At 47.1% G+C, this 13,090-nt stretch overlaps 1 protein-coding gene across 1 annotated transcript in view; it reads right to left on the reverse strand.

The window, feature by feature from the left end:
• The window catches only part of CEP55 (centrosomal protein 55), a 55,904-nt gene extending 45,303 nt beyond the window's left edge, over positions 1-10,601 (reverse strand). Inside the window, exon 1 of the mRNA XM_068255553.1 lies at positions 10,464-10,601. The gene's annotated coding sequence lies outside the window, so the exon portion shown is untranslated. The remainder of the gene's footprint in view (positions 1-10,463) is intronic.
• Between the last annotated feature and the right edge of the window lie 2,489 nt (positions 10,602-13,090).

Here is a 13,090-nt window from a genome sequence, read left to right on the forward strand (position 1 = left end):
TGGCGGTCTAATAAAACCGCCAGGATGGCGGCGCAGCACTGTTTTTTTAATTATAAGCCGAGCGGCGACGATCGGCTTGTACACGCAAAAAGTGTGCAAATCGGCACACCAGGGGCTGAGAAATCCTCCGCGGTGGCTTAGCTTACCGCTGAGGAGGTTAATTAACTGTGTGTGAAAATAACTACAAAGGAGGTAACAAAGAGAAACTCTGACCAAGAATTGAACTTTATCCCAATCAGTAGCTGATACCCCCTTTTACATGAGAAATCTATTCCTTTTCACAAACAGACCATCAGGGGGCGCTGTATGGCTGATATTGTGGTGAAACCCCTCCCACAAAGAAATTCTGAGTACGTAATCCTGGCAGTTTCCTGTCTGTGAACCTTGCTGCATTGTGGGAAATAGCTGTTTACAGCTGTTTCCAACTGCCAAAACAGCAAGCAGCATCACTTGCCAGCAGTAAAAATGTCACCATGTGATAAATGTCAGACTATAAATCAGGGATTTAAAATATTTTACAATGGGCAAACACTCCTTTATCATTTATACATAATTATTGTAAAAATTAAGCACTTTTTTATTACAGTATTTTCACTGGAGTTCCTCTTTAAAGGAATGAAGAGATAAGATTACTCTCTCACAGTGTGGTGGCAAGTTTTCTCTTGCCTTATCTCCAGCTAGCATGGTCTTCGTGAATTGAGGCCATTGAGGCATCTTTCACAGTGCGACGTTTAACCACATGAGGACCACAGTGGAAAACCCGATTAAAGGCCAGGCTAATTTTTGTGAAAATGGCCTCTGCAGCTTTAAGGCCGAGCTGCAGGGCCGCACAACACCGCACACAAGTGATTTCCCCCCTCCAGAGCTCTTTATTGGTGGGGTCTGATCCCCCAAAGTTGTTTATTGGAAAAAAAAAAAAAAAAAAAAAAAAAAAAAAAAAAACACACACACACAACAAGGCAAAAATAAACTTTTTTTTATATTGATAATATTCCCCGCTCCCTCCCTCCCCCCCTGCTGGCCAATCCATGTGATCAGCTGTCATAGGCTTCAGCCAATGACAGCCGATCACCTCCAGTCAGGAAGGAAGAGCAGTGTCACGCGGCTGTCCCCAGTACAGCGCTGCTGCTGATCGCAGCGCTGTACAATGTGTAAAGACGCCGTCTAACAGTCTCCCGAGCAGCGATTGCCGCTCGGAGACTGAAGAAGGGGCGGAGCTCCCCCCCCCCTCCTGAGCAGGACATGCGCGCAGCCTGCGCCCAATCTCCTGCAAAACAGAGCCACAGGACTTGACGCCAATTGGCGTTAGGCGGTCCTGGGGCTGCCGCCACGCCCATTGACGTGGAGAAGTCTTTAAGTAGTTAAGTGGCACGTTAGAAAATGTTTTAACGCAAACTAACACACAGCAATACTAAGTCTGTGGCACATTCACAGTGACACTTCTTTTGGGGTTCCCCTCCCCAGCATCTCCCCATTCTTCTCCCCTGACTCATCTAGAGACACCCCTCTCGCATAGTACACAGCCTTTCACAATAACTGGTGACAGATGCCGCCCACCGACCTGTTAATATTGTGACTATAGGTCAGGTGGATTCTGTGCCTGCCAATGGCCGGGCAAATGGTCAGTCACTCTGACAACCAGACCGCCTCCGTATACGCTGAGACTATAGGCGGCACCCGCACACAGTGTCCTATGTGTGCGGACCAATGACAGTACGGCATTTCGTAGCCGGGGTAACAGGCCGCCAGTCACAAACAACGTAGGTCCTGCACGCATAATTTTGTGCGTGCGAACCAATGGTGAAACGGCATTCCGTTGCCATATCAACAGACCCTTTGTCACACCTGACGTAGGCCCTGTATCCTATTGGTTGCTATGCAACCTTACGCTTTACGTTGGGCGGAAGTGGGCGGTGGTGATACACACACCGCTCCTGAGTACCCGTCTGCGGGCGAAACTGAGTGGAAGGAGAGAGATCGGGATGGATGCGGTGGGCACACGCAGTTGGGACATCACCCCTTACGGATGGGCACCCACAGGTAGCGATCCAAGTGTAACTTTTACTTTTCGCTGCTGTTATATCACGGCAACATATAGGGGACACGCCCCACCAGCAGGGCGGTACTCATTTCCTGTCCCATCAGACATTTAAACAGCTGCCTGACCGGGCATTTTAAGCTTTGATTTAAGCTGTGAGGGTTGATGATGGGGGGCTCCTTGTAGATATTTTATTCACCATTGTATATTTGTACATTTTGTATAGCACCTCTGATGAAGCCCTTCTAGAGGGCGAAATATGTTCATATTAAGGTTTTAATTGTACAGCACCTTGCACCTGATTGCTCTTTATCATCCGCCTTCCATCTTTGGATACATTGGAGCCGGGCAGAACCTTGGGGCCTTACCCAGACCAGTACTATCTGACCTGGAGTAGGTAGCTCACACCCCCCATCTCCTTTGTTGTCCTGGTGCACCAGCCAGCCGTACCTGTGGGATAGCTACACCCCACCCTGGTACGTTTAGTGTGGGGGGGGGGGGGGGATCAGCCAGGACCTCCGCAGGTACCACCGGTTTTTACCCCGATTGGGGGAGTGCACAGTCTACATCCACCATTACACTTTTAGTGGTTGTTACCAAACCAATTGGTTAAACACCTAGGCATATCTTGACCTTGTTCATTTACCTATAGGGCCAGTCTTCTATTAGACATCGTGTTTGTATGTACATTTCCCTGGTATTATCTCTTCGGCCAGTGTGTGCACATTCACAGTGCACACGTTGCGTTTGTGTGTAGCGTTAGAAAAAGTGCTGCATGCTGTGCGTTTAGCAATGAATCTGCTGCGTTATTTGTGTTGCACATGCTCAGTAATGTTTTTTATTTAAAAAAAAAAAAAATGTAACGCATGCGCCGTTTTCGTTCCATCACTGTGCAACGAAAACGGCGCACCAAAGGCTTGATTCAGAAAAGGGTGCTAACACAGTTAGCCCGCCTAAAAGATTTGGACTTGCAAACTAGGGTGCTAAGTAGTTGGCACGTCCAAAGCGGTTACTGATTGCGCGTTAAGTTGGTGCACACGAAACGTCGCACCGGTGTGCGTGTAAAATAGCTTTCCAGGGTATTTTGCGCATGAACAGTGCGATGTTCCACGCGAGCTGCTAACCTTTGCAAGCGCTTTCGCCCATATTAGCACGCATAAAGAAAATGTCCAAGTTAAAGTCTATATGCGTTGCGTTAAGGTCGCACAACGTGGCCCTAACGTCGCACTGAAACGCAACGTCCTACTGTGAAAGAGGCCTTAAGGGACACTGTAGGGGGGGTCAGGGAAAAATGAGTTGAAGTTACCCGGGGCTTCTAATGGTCCCCCGCAGGCATCATGTGCCCGCGCATCCACTCACCAATGTCCCGGCCCCGCCTCTGGTTCACTTCTGGAATTTCAGACTTTAAAGAGAATCTGTACTCTAATATTCTTACACTAAAAAGCATACCATTCTATTCATTATTTTCTCCTGTGCCCCTCTGTGCTGTTTCTGCCACTCTCTGCTGCAATCCTGGCTTGTAATTAACAGTTTTAGGCAGTGTTTACAAACAAACTAACCAGCTTGTAATAGGCTCAGCTAAGCATAGTGTGTGAGTCATTCAGAGTGTGCAGGGGGCCTGCAGAGGGTGTGTATCACTTCTACCAATCACAAGCAGCCCTGCACATTCCACACAATCAAGCCTTAGCCCGACAGACAAGACAGAGGAAAGATACATAGATTTATTACAGAGACAGTGCAATTAGGAAAGACTGCAGTAAGCCAGAGCAGATTAGAACAGGCATAGGAACTTATAGGATAGAAGAACTAAGGCCCCGTTCACACTGCACGCGTTTCCAGCCGCGTTTTGGAAACGCGTGCAGGTGGCCGACACGCACGACATCAGACATTGCATAGAGTGCAATGTCTGATGTTCACACTGCATGCGTTCCGGACCTGTGCGGTCCGGGAACGCATGCTGCACGCATTTTTTGTAAAAACGCATGGCTGTCCCATTCACTTTTCAGTGATGGGATCAGCCATGCAACGCATACGAACGCGGATGGCGTGCGTTCGTACGCGTTGCGGTCCGCATGCGTTGCGGTCCGCGTTCTGCAGTCTGAACGGGGCCTAAGGCTGAAAAATTTGTTACAGAGTCTCTTTAAAGGGATACTGTAGGGGGGGGGGGGGGGGGGGGGGGTCGGGGGAAAATGAGCTGAACTTACTCGGGGCTTCTAATGGTCCCCCGCAGACATCCTGTGTTGGCGCAGCCACTCCCCAATGCTCCGGCCCCGCCTCCGATTCACTTCTGGAATTTCAGACTTTAAAGTCAGAAAACGAACTGCGCCTGCGTTGCCGTGTCCTCGCTCCTGCTGATGTCACCAGGAGTGTACTGCGCAGACACAGACCATACTGGGCCTGCGCTGTGCGCTCTTGATGACATCAGCGGGATCGAGGACACGGCAACGCAGGCGCAGTGGTTTTCTGACTTTAAAGTCAGAAATTCCAGAAGTGAACCGGAGGCGGGGCCGGAGCATCGGTGAGCTGCTGCGTGGGCACAGGATGTCTGCGGGGGACCATTAGAAGCCCCGGGTAAGTTCAGCTCATTTTCCCCCGACCCCCCCTACAGTATCCCTTTAAAGTCTGAAAACTACTGCGCCTGCGTTGCCGTGTCTTCACTCCCGCTGATGGCACCAGGAGCGTACTGCGCAGGCCCAGTATGGTCTGTGCCTGTACCGTGCGCTCCTGGTGACATCAGGGGAAGAGAGGACACGGCAACGCAGGCGCAGTGGTTTTCAGACTTTAAAGTCTGAAATTCCAGAAGTGAGCCGGAGCATCGATGAGTGGCGGCATGGGCACATGATGCCTGCGGGGGACCATTAGTAGCCCCGGGTAACTTCAACTCATTTTCCCCCGACCCCCCTACAGTATCCCTTTAATGTGTGAAAACACCCATAGAAACACATACAAATCTGACAGGACATAAGGCCTCGTTCACATTAGATGCGCTGAGAAACGTGTAAAAGCTCATGATAAAACCGCTTGTGCGTTGCGGTGTGCTTTTTAAGCATTTTTTTTGCTTATTGTAGCAAGTAGTCCATAAAGCTTTGTTTTCATATGTAAATGATTTTTTTTCCAATTAGGGGTAACGCATGCGCTTCTACGCGCTAAAAAAGCGCACCCATTCACTTGCATTGATGTGCGTTTTACAGCTAAATGCACAGAAATGCATGCGACGCCATATTTTGGTAACGCTGCTCAGCGCATAGATGTGAACCAGGCACATTTAATTACATGGGAAAATCAATACCTTGCAGAACGCACAGGGCAATGCGCTGTGAAAAGCTCACAGAAATGTCCCTAGTGTGAACGAGGCCTGAATGTACACATTTATGTGTGAACACAGCCAGAGAAACACATGCAAAAAACTAATGCAAACTGTCAAAAAAACCTGAGAAGACAGGACACCTTTTTATATGTGAACCAAGCCAAAGGCAGTTGATTCTTTATTGCAACAAATGACGCATAACAAATAATACCTTCAGGGACTACTCTTCAATAAAGTCAAAAATACTTGTGCAGAATAATAAATCCAGGTATAATCAAAGGGCTCTTTACAAATTGTATGCTTTCTGCAATATCTTGAAAGCTCATTACTATTCTTACAGGAAACAGCTTGCAAATATGTAGGCAGCAAACACTTACAAATTGTTGCAGTCTACATACAGTATTTACAACAAAGTATATACACAAATTGTATCCCTCATGCCAGAAGCTTTTCTGCAAAATCTCAAAAGCCAATTACTAAAGAGTTATGCCAATTACTAAACCTATGAGTTTCCTGAATCACTCATAATATTGATTGTTCTTCCCTACTAAAGGGGCCCATACACCTAACGATTTTCCCACTGATATACGGCAGATTCGATCACAGTGATCAAATCGGCTTTGATCGAATCGGCTGTGAAATCGCTGCGCACACCGCTGACAGAACGATCAATTTCCGTCTGAAATCGATCGTTCCCGTCGATTCTAAAAGATCCGTCCGGAAGATTTTTCTCGATCGCCGGCGGGTCAGGAGTGCGTCGATAGCGGCATCGAATGCCCGACGCAATACAGCGGGTATACATTACCTGTTCCGGCCGGCGCAAGTCCCCTGGTCCCCGCTCTGTCTGCTTTCCGCGCTGGGTTCTGGACCGGCTACAGATACACAGAACTTCCTGTCCCGGCAGGAAGTTTAACCAGTAGAGCGCCCTCTACTGTAAACTTCCCCTGGACAGGAAGTTCAGTAGCTGCAGGCACGGTCTGGAGCCTGGAGCGGAGAAGAAGACAGCGGGGGAACGAGGGGGGGGGGATTCGCGCCTGCCGGAACAGGTAATGTATGCGGGGGGGGGGGGGGGGTTGCAGCAACGGCAGCTCCACAGATTGTGATCGGTTTCAGGCTGAAATCAATTCACAATCGGTTTGCAGTAAAGGTGGCCATACGATCCGTCTCTGATCAGATTTGATCAGAGAGGGATCTATCTGTTGGTCGAATCTGATGGCAAATCGACCAGTGTATGGCCACCTTAAATTGAACATTAGTGCAGGTGTTAAAGGTATACTGTAGGGGGGGGGGGGGGGGGGGGGGGGAGTCGGGGGAAAATGAGTTGAAGTTACCCGGGGCTTCTAATAGTCCCCCACAGACATCCTGTGCCCGCGCGGCCACTCACCAATGCTCTGGCCCCGCCTCCAGTTCACTTCTGGAATTTCAGACTTTAAAGAGGAACTCCAGTGAAAATAATGTAGTAAAAAAAGTGCTTCATTTTTAACCATAATTATGTATAAATGATTTAGTCAGTGTTTGCTCATTGTAAAATCTTTCCTCTCCCAGATTCACATTCTGCCATGTATTACATGGTGACATTGTTACTGTGGGCAGGTTATGTAGCTGCTCCTAGCTGTTTTGGCTGTTACAGACAGCTGTAAACAGCCATTTCCTGTCTGTGAACATTGTTACATTGTGGCAGTTTGCCCAGAGTACCGCGGTACTCAGAGCTTCTTGTGGGAGGGGTTTCAGCACAAAATCAGTCATACAGCGCCCCCTGATGGTCTGTTTTTGAAAATCATTATATTGCTCATGTAACGGGGTATCAGCTACTGATTGGGATAAAGTTCAATTGTAGGTTGGAGTTTCTCTTTAAAGTCTGAAAACCACTGCACCTGCGTTGCCGTGTCCTCGCTCCCGCTGAAGTCACCAGAAGCGTACTGCGCAGGCCCAGTATTGTCTCTGTCTGCGCCATGCGCTCCTGGTGCCATCAGGGGAAGCGAGAACACGGCAACGCAGGCGCAGTGGTTTTCAGACTTTAAAGTCTGAAATTCCAGAAGTGAACCGGAGGTGGGGCCAGAGCATCGGTGAGTGGCTGCACGGGCACAGGATGTCTGCGGGGGACCATTAGAAGCCCCGGGTAACTTCAACTCATTTTCCCCCCGACCCCCTACAGCAGGGGTAGGGAACCTTGGCTCTCCAGCTGTGATAAAACTACAAATCCCAGCATGCATTTGCCTTTATTAATCATGAGTGTGGCTGTCAGACTCCTGCAATGCATTGTGGGACTTGTAGTTCCTTAACAGCTGGAGAGCCAACGTTCCCTACCCCTGCCCTACAGTATTCCTTTAGCTAACCTGTGCACTGTGCATTCAGCAAAGCAGTGCCTGGACCATTTTTGGGGTGATCTTTCTATAACTGAATGTGTAGGAAGAGCGCTAAACGCTCACAAAATCGCTTTGTGGAGCGATTGTGTTTGCAAGGTCAAAGAGTTCACCTCCTGACTTGTGTCAGGGAGTGAATTTAAAAAAAAAAAAAAAAAAAAAAAACGCTCTGCAAAAGCACTTAGAAAAGCGCTTTTCACAAAAAGAACACCCACCCAAGCACCGGGAATAATAAAAAAAAAAAAAAAAAAAAAAAAACGCGACAAAAACCCCAACACCAGCAGAACGCAATGTGAACGAGCCCTTACAGTTTTAAAAGAACACTGTCTTTAAACTATAAAACAAAAGCAAATATAATGACCCTTAAAACTTTCCTGCAGTAAGGGCTCATTCACACCTAGGGTGTTTTGTGTTTTGTTTTTTTTTTGGTTTGTTTTTTTTAAAGTGAATGTTTACCGTTTAAAAAAAAGAAAAAGTCAGATACTTACCTAAGGAGAGGGAAGGCTCGGTCCTAATGAGCCTTCCCTCTCCTGGTGCCCGGTCCCGCGCAGGATCCCCCGTGGCAGTATTCGACCAGTTCGGTCAAATACTGCCACTTCCGCATGCCGAAGGGAGCTTTCCGAAGCCTTCGGGAGCACTCGGGCTCCCGATGACGCGGCCGCTCCATACTAGGCATGCGCGAGCGCCCTCTATGATGCGTACGTAGTATAGAGCGGCCCGTCTTCGGAAGCCCGAGTGCTCCCGAAGACCTCCGAAGTCCCTGCGGCGGCGGACGCGAGCGGGGGAGCCAGCGCAGCACCGAGAGAGGAGAGGGAAGGCTCATTAAGACCGAGCCTTCCCTCTCCTTAGGTGAGTATCTGACTTTTTCTTTTTTTAAACGGTACCCATTGGCTTTAAGCGCAAGAGATTTTCAAAATTTCCCTAAAAGCACTTGTGTAATGATTCCCTATGAGTGTTCACATCTGAGCAGTTTGTTTCTGATCCGCTCAGCAAAGCGCTGCCTGTACCATTTTTTGGGGCGATTTGCCTCAATGGAAGGTATAGGGAAATCTCTAAGTGCTTGGAAGGAGAACAAAAAAAAAAAAAAACACTTCGTATAGCTCTTTCATGAATAAATACATTGTATTAATTCATTTCCGGGTAAAAGACTTCACTTCCTGACCGACATCAGGATGCGAAAAATCGTAATCACAAAGCGTGCAGGTAAGCTCCAGGAGGGGGGGGAAGGGGGCGACAAACAAAAACTTTAAAAAAACTCGCTGGCTCAATGATTTCGATTTTTTATATGTGAACAAAGCCTAACACCTTGGGCTCTATTCCCAAAGAGACATGCGGTAAAGGATTTTTTACCGCAAAATTACCGCCAGCGGTAATCTCCACTTTTTCAGCAGTCACTAAAATTTTCCGCAGTAAAAAAAAAAAAAAAAAAGTGCGGAATCAGCCATTACACATGCGGTAAACGTGTTAAAAAGGTCGCATGAAAAAGTGTTAAAAATACCACTGAAATAATGCGCCTGAAATGTTTTGTGAATTGGGATTTTTCGCGGAAAATACTGACTTTTGCAGAACTTTATCCGCATGAATCCAACACATTTACCGCACTTTTTACGCATGCAGGAAAAACATGCGGGAAAAAATTTGTGAATGTTAACATAGCATTGTTTTGGGCGCAAACTTCCCGCATGTACTTTACCGCACTCAGGAAGTTATTGAGAATAGAGCCCCTTATAATAGAGCCCCTTAGAGCTGTCTCTCACTGTTGTTTTGCTTTTAAAGTGCTTCAGGAAACAGACTGTATTGAACCCAGTGGGTTGAAGAGCTCAGAGAAGGTCTTTTGCATAGACAACTAAAGTCATTGTGACTGTTTTAGCCACTAAAGTGCCACCCATATTCTACAGAAGGAAACAACTGACAGTTGTGGAATGAGGATAGCAAGTCACAACACAGGTGGTTGTCCAAATAGCCAAGGCCATCCTACCATTTAACATCCCTTCCATTTTTCCCTCAGGGAAACTACTGTACAGTATGCAATGGCTGTCAGTGCAAAGCTGTGGACACCTGAAAAGAAGCATGTGGCAGAGATACACCTCGTCATTGGGTAGGAGACAGAAAGTTTTGATTGCAATTGTCTTATCAAATTAATATGATGACAAAATAAATGGAAAATAGCTGGAAAATGTACATCAAGATGAATGGATCTATACGCAATTGATCACTTTTAAAGTACTTAGCCAAAAAAAAAGAGATTGCATTTTGAGAACACCTGAAGTCAAAAGGTATATGGTGGCAGCCATGTTTATTTCTTTTTAAACAATACCAGTTGCCTGGCATCTTACTGATCTTTATGTGTGTTAGTGTCTGAATCACACACCCGAAACAAGCATGCAGCAAATGCCATCAGAAACAGCTGATGTGCATACTTGTTCAAGGTCTATGGCTGAAGGTATTAGAGGCAAAGGATCAGCAAAACAGCCAGGCAACTGGTATTGTTTGAAAGGAAATAAATGTCAGCCTCCATATCCCACTCGCTTTAGGTGTCTCGCACGAAGCCAACATCAGTTTTTGCCGATTGCCTGGCTGGCCGAGGAGCCACAGTAGTCTGCATTGCGCTGTATGGACAGTAATGTGCAGGTAGCCGATATAAAGCCACTTCCTGCAGTGTATATACACTGACACTGCCCAGCTACAGCAGCTCCTCTGCACGTTACACCGCATGATACGATATATGGAGTATCCCCAGCAGGAGGTCACTCACCAGCAGGCTGAGTCTCCAACACCCCGGAGAGTCTCAGCTGAGAGAGCCAAAACCAACCACAATGACACCTTCTTAGGTCTCCCAGCCCAGTATAAAAACACTTCACTTCCGGGATGTTTGAAAACCGCGCCGTGCCTACGCTGCGTAACGTGCAGGGACGTCGCTCGCTGCAGAATATTCCTGTCTCCCGAGCAGGCGCCATTTTCCTGAAGTCCACATAGACACAGTGTGTGTTCTGTGTCGGCGCGTCTGTGGTGTCTCGCTTTCTTCCTCTTTTCTGGGCCGCTTATAAATCCATTGGCGAGTAACACGGCGTGCTGGAGAGACGCGCTGTCTTGTATAGGTGACAGGGAGACTTTCTGTCAGCTGCTCTTCCTCACCTCCAGCATAGCTCCCAAGTCCCAACTGTCCCTCATTTGGAGGGACAGTCCCTCTTTGGGAGCCCTGTCCCTCTTTCCTCCTCATTGTCTTTCAGGACTTTGTCCCTCTTTCTATGTGAATATATATATATATTTCTATACTAAAAATGTGTTTGATTTATTGTAAACTTCATTCCCATCAATTAAATTGATATATTACTAACTTTAAAATGTTAATATGAAGGAAAATGAACCAGGATAGAAAGGACCAGTGTGGAATTATAAAACAACATATTTTTCTTATGAAATCTTTATGGTATGTGTGACTAGGGGTGGGATGGGGGGCATGGCAGGGGCGTGGTTTAAGTGTCGCTGTTTCTCATCTCAAAAAGTTGGGAGATATGCCTCCAGGGATATTCCCAGTCTTGGAAGACCACCACAGTATTATTATTTTATTATTATTATTATGTATTTATATAGTGCTGGTATCTTCTGTAGAACTATACAGAGTGTGGCTGGTCGTGTAATGGTTAAGGGCTCTGACACAGGAGACCTGGGTTTGAATCTTGGCTCTGCCTGTTCAGGTAGCCAGCACCTATTCAGTAGGAGACTGGTGCTTTGAGTCCGCCGGGAGAAAAGTGCAATATAGATGTTTTTTGTTTGTAGTATATTGTCTTGTCACTTGTAAACAAGAGGCTGAAAAGGGGGAAAACATGTATACATAAGGGGCTTCCCTTGCGCCCTCCTCTGCCTCCTGGTTTGTGCTTTATGCGCATGCGCAAGAACTGTCTGTCTCTCGAAACAGTTGGTTTTGGAGACATGAGCAGTTGCCCTATAATATTGCAATGCCCTGCATCTGCAATATTATAGTGATCAGCAAAGTGCTTCCACTAAAGGATACATTCACACTGCAGTGGTTGCGATCTCAATCGCAGACGTGCTGCATGCAGCATTTAGCAGTGATTCTCGTTCTATTGCACGGTAGTCACAAGTCTAAATCGTGCTGAATCGCAAGATTTTGCCCGCAAATCACGGAACTGAACGCGATCGTGGGCAAAGCGCCGAGTGTGAACCGGCCCTCAGCCCGAATTGAGAATTAATAAAACTGCTGCACTCTAATGCAGTATGTGGCCACCTGGCACCTCACTCTTTTGATCGATAAACTTGCTGAAATTGATTACTAGTTTGTCAGTAAGAGATGGAACGCAACAGTGCGGGACAGCGGCTCCTCACGTTATCTGCATGTTGCGTCAGGTACAGTGAAGCAAACAGTCAATGAAAAAGTATGCTTCACTGTAGTAATCAATGCGCACATTTGCGTTTAAATTAAAGCTACAAATGTCCACTGAATATATTCAAGTGACAGGAATGCGAAAATGCCATGCAAAATAATTTTGGAATTTACATGTTGAAATTCTGTGAATTTCAAATTCTCACTTTCAACTTGAATTTGCGAAAGTCATAATTCCCTGAAATCCATGCACTCATTCCTGTTTTTCAGATATGTCGATGTTTATGGATCACTGACACATTCAATGAAAGTGAACACTGAAGAGGACACAGGTACTTCCGAAGACTCCCCAAGGTGGGCTGAAGACGTATTCAGCCAAGCTGGTTGAAGAATTTTACAGGGGTCGGCGCTGGCCTGGAATAATGGAATGTAGCAAGAACTCCGTTTTTTGCGCTGCCTCAAATTTACTTTAAAGTGGAACTATTAGCTAAAAAATGCCCCCCGCCCAAAACACATATGTAAGTAGATAAATACTTGCTCTGCTTAGGCCCTGTTCACACTTGCGTTTTGGCAAGTAAACGGACCGAATCCTGATCGGATCCTGATCGGATCAGGACCTGATCCTGATCAGAACCATACGGTTCCGATCCGAATCCGGTCCGTTTGTATCAGGCATGCATCAGGCTGCCATCCAGATCCGTGGGCAAAAAATAGTTAAATTTAAATTAAAAATTGTTGGGGTCAGCAGAAGGTGCACCTGGTGCACCTGTAGAATCAGGTCCCTCCGCTGTAGGCCTCACCTCCACCTCCGACATTCTGCCAAACAGCTCCAGCACGTCTGTCACTACTGCTCCACTCCAGACATGCTTGGCCCATGTGTCCCCATCCGAAATGGCCGCTTGGATACGCATAGGAAGTGGGGTAGAACGTCAGGTTTTTGTAGGCAGTGTGTTCTGTGCCTTCCGTTTCCCATTGGTTTCTGTGTTCCGGATGGTGCTGTCAGGCTCAGGTCCGGCTCCGGTCCGGGTGCGTAGGCC

Source organism: Hyperolius riggenbachi, chromosome 10 (genome assembly GCF_040937935.1).
Source record: "Hyperolius riggenbachi isolate aHypRig1 chromosome 10, aHypRig1.pri, whole genome shotgun sequence".
NCBI lineage: Eukaryota > Metazoa > Chordata > Amphibia > Anura > Hyperoliidae > Hyperolius > Hyperolius riggenbachi.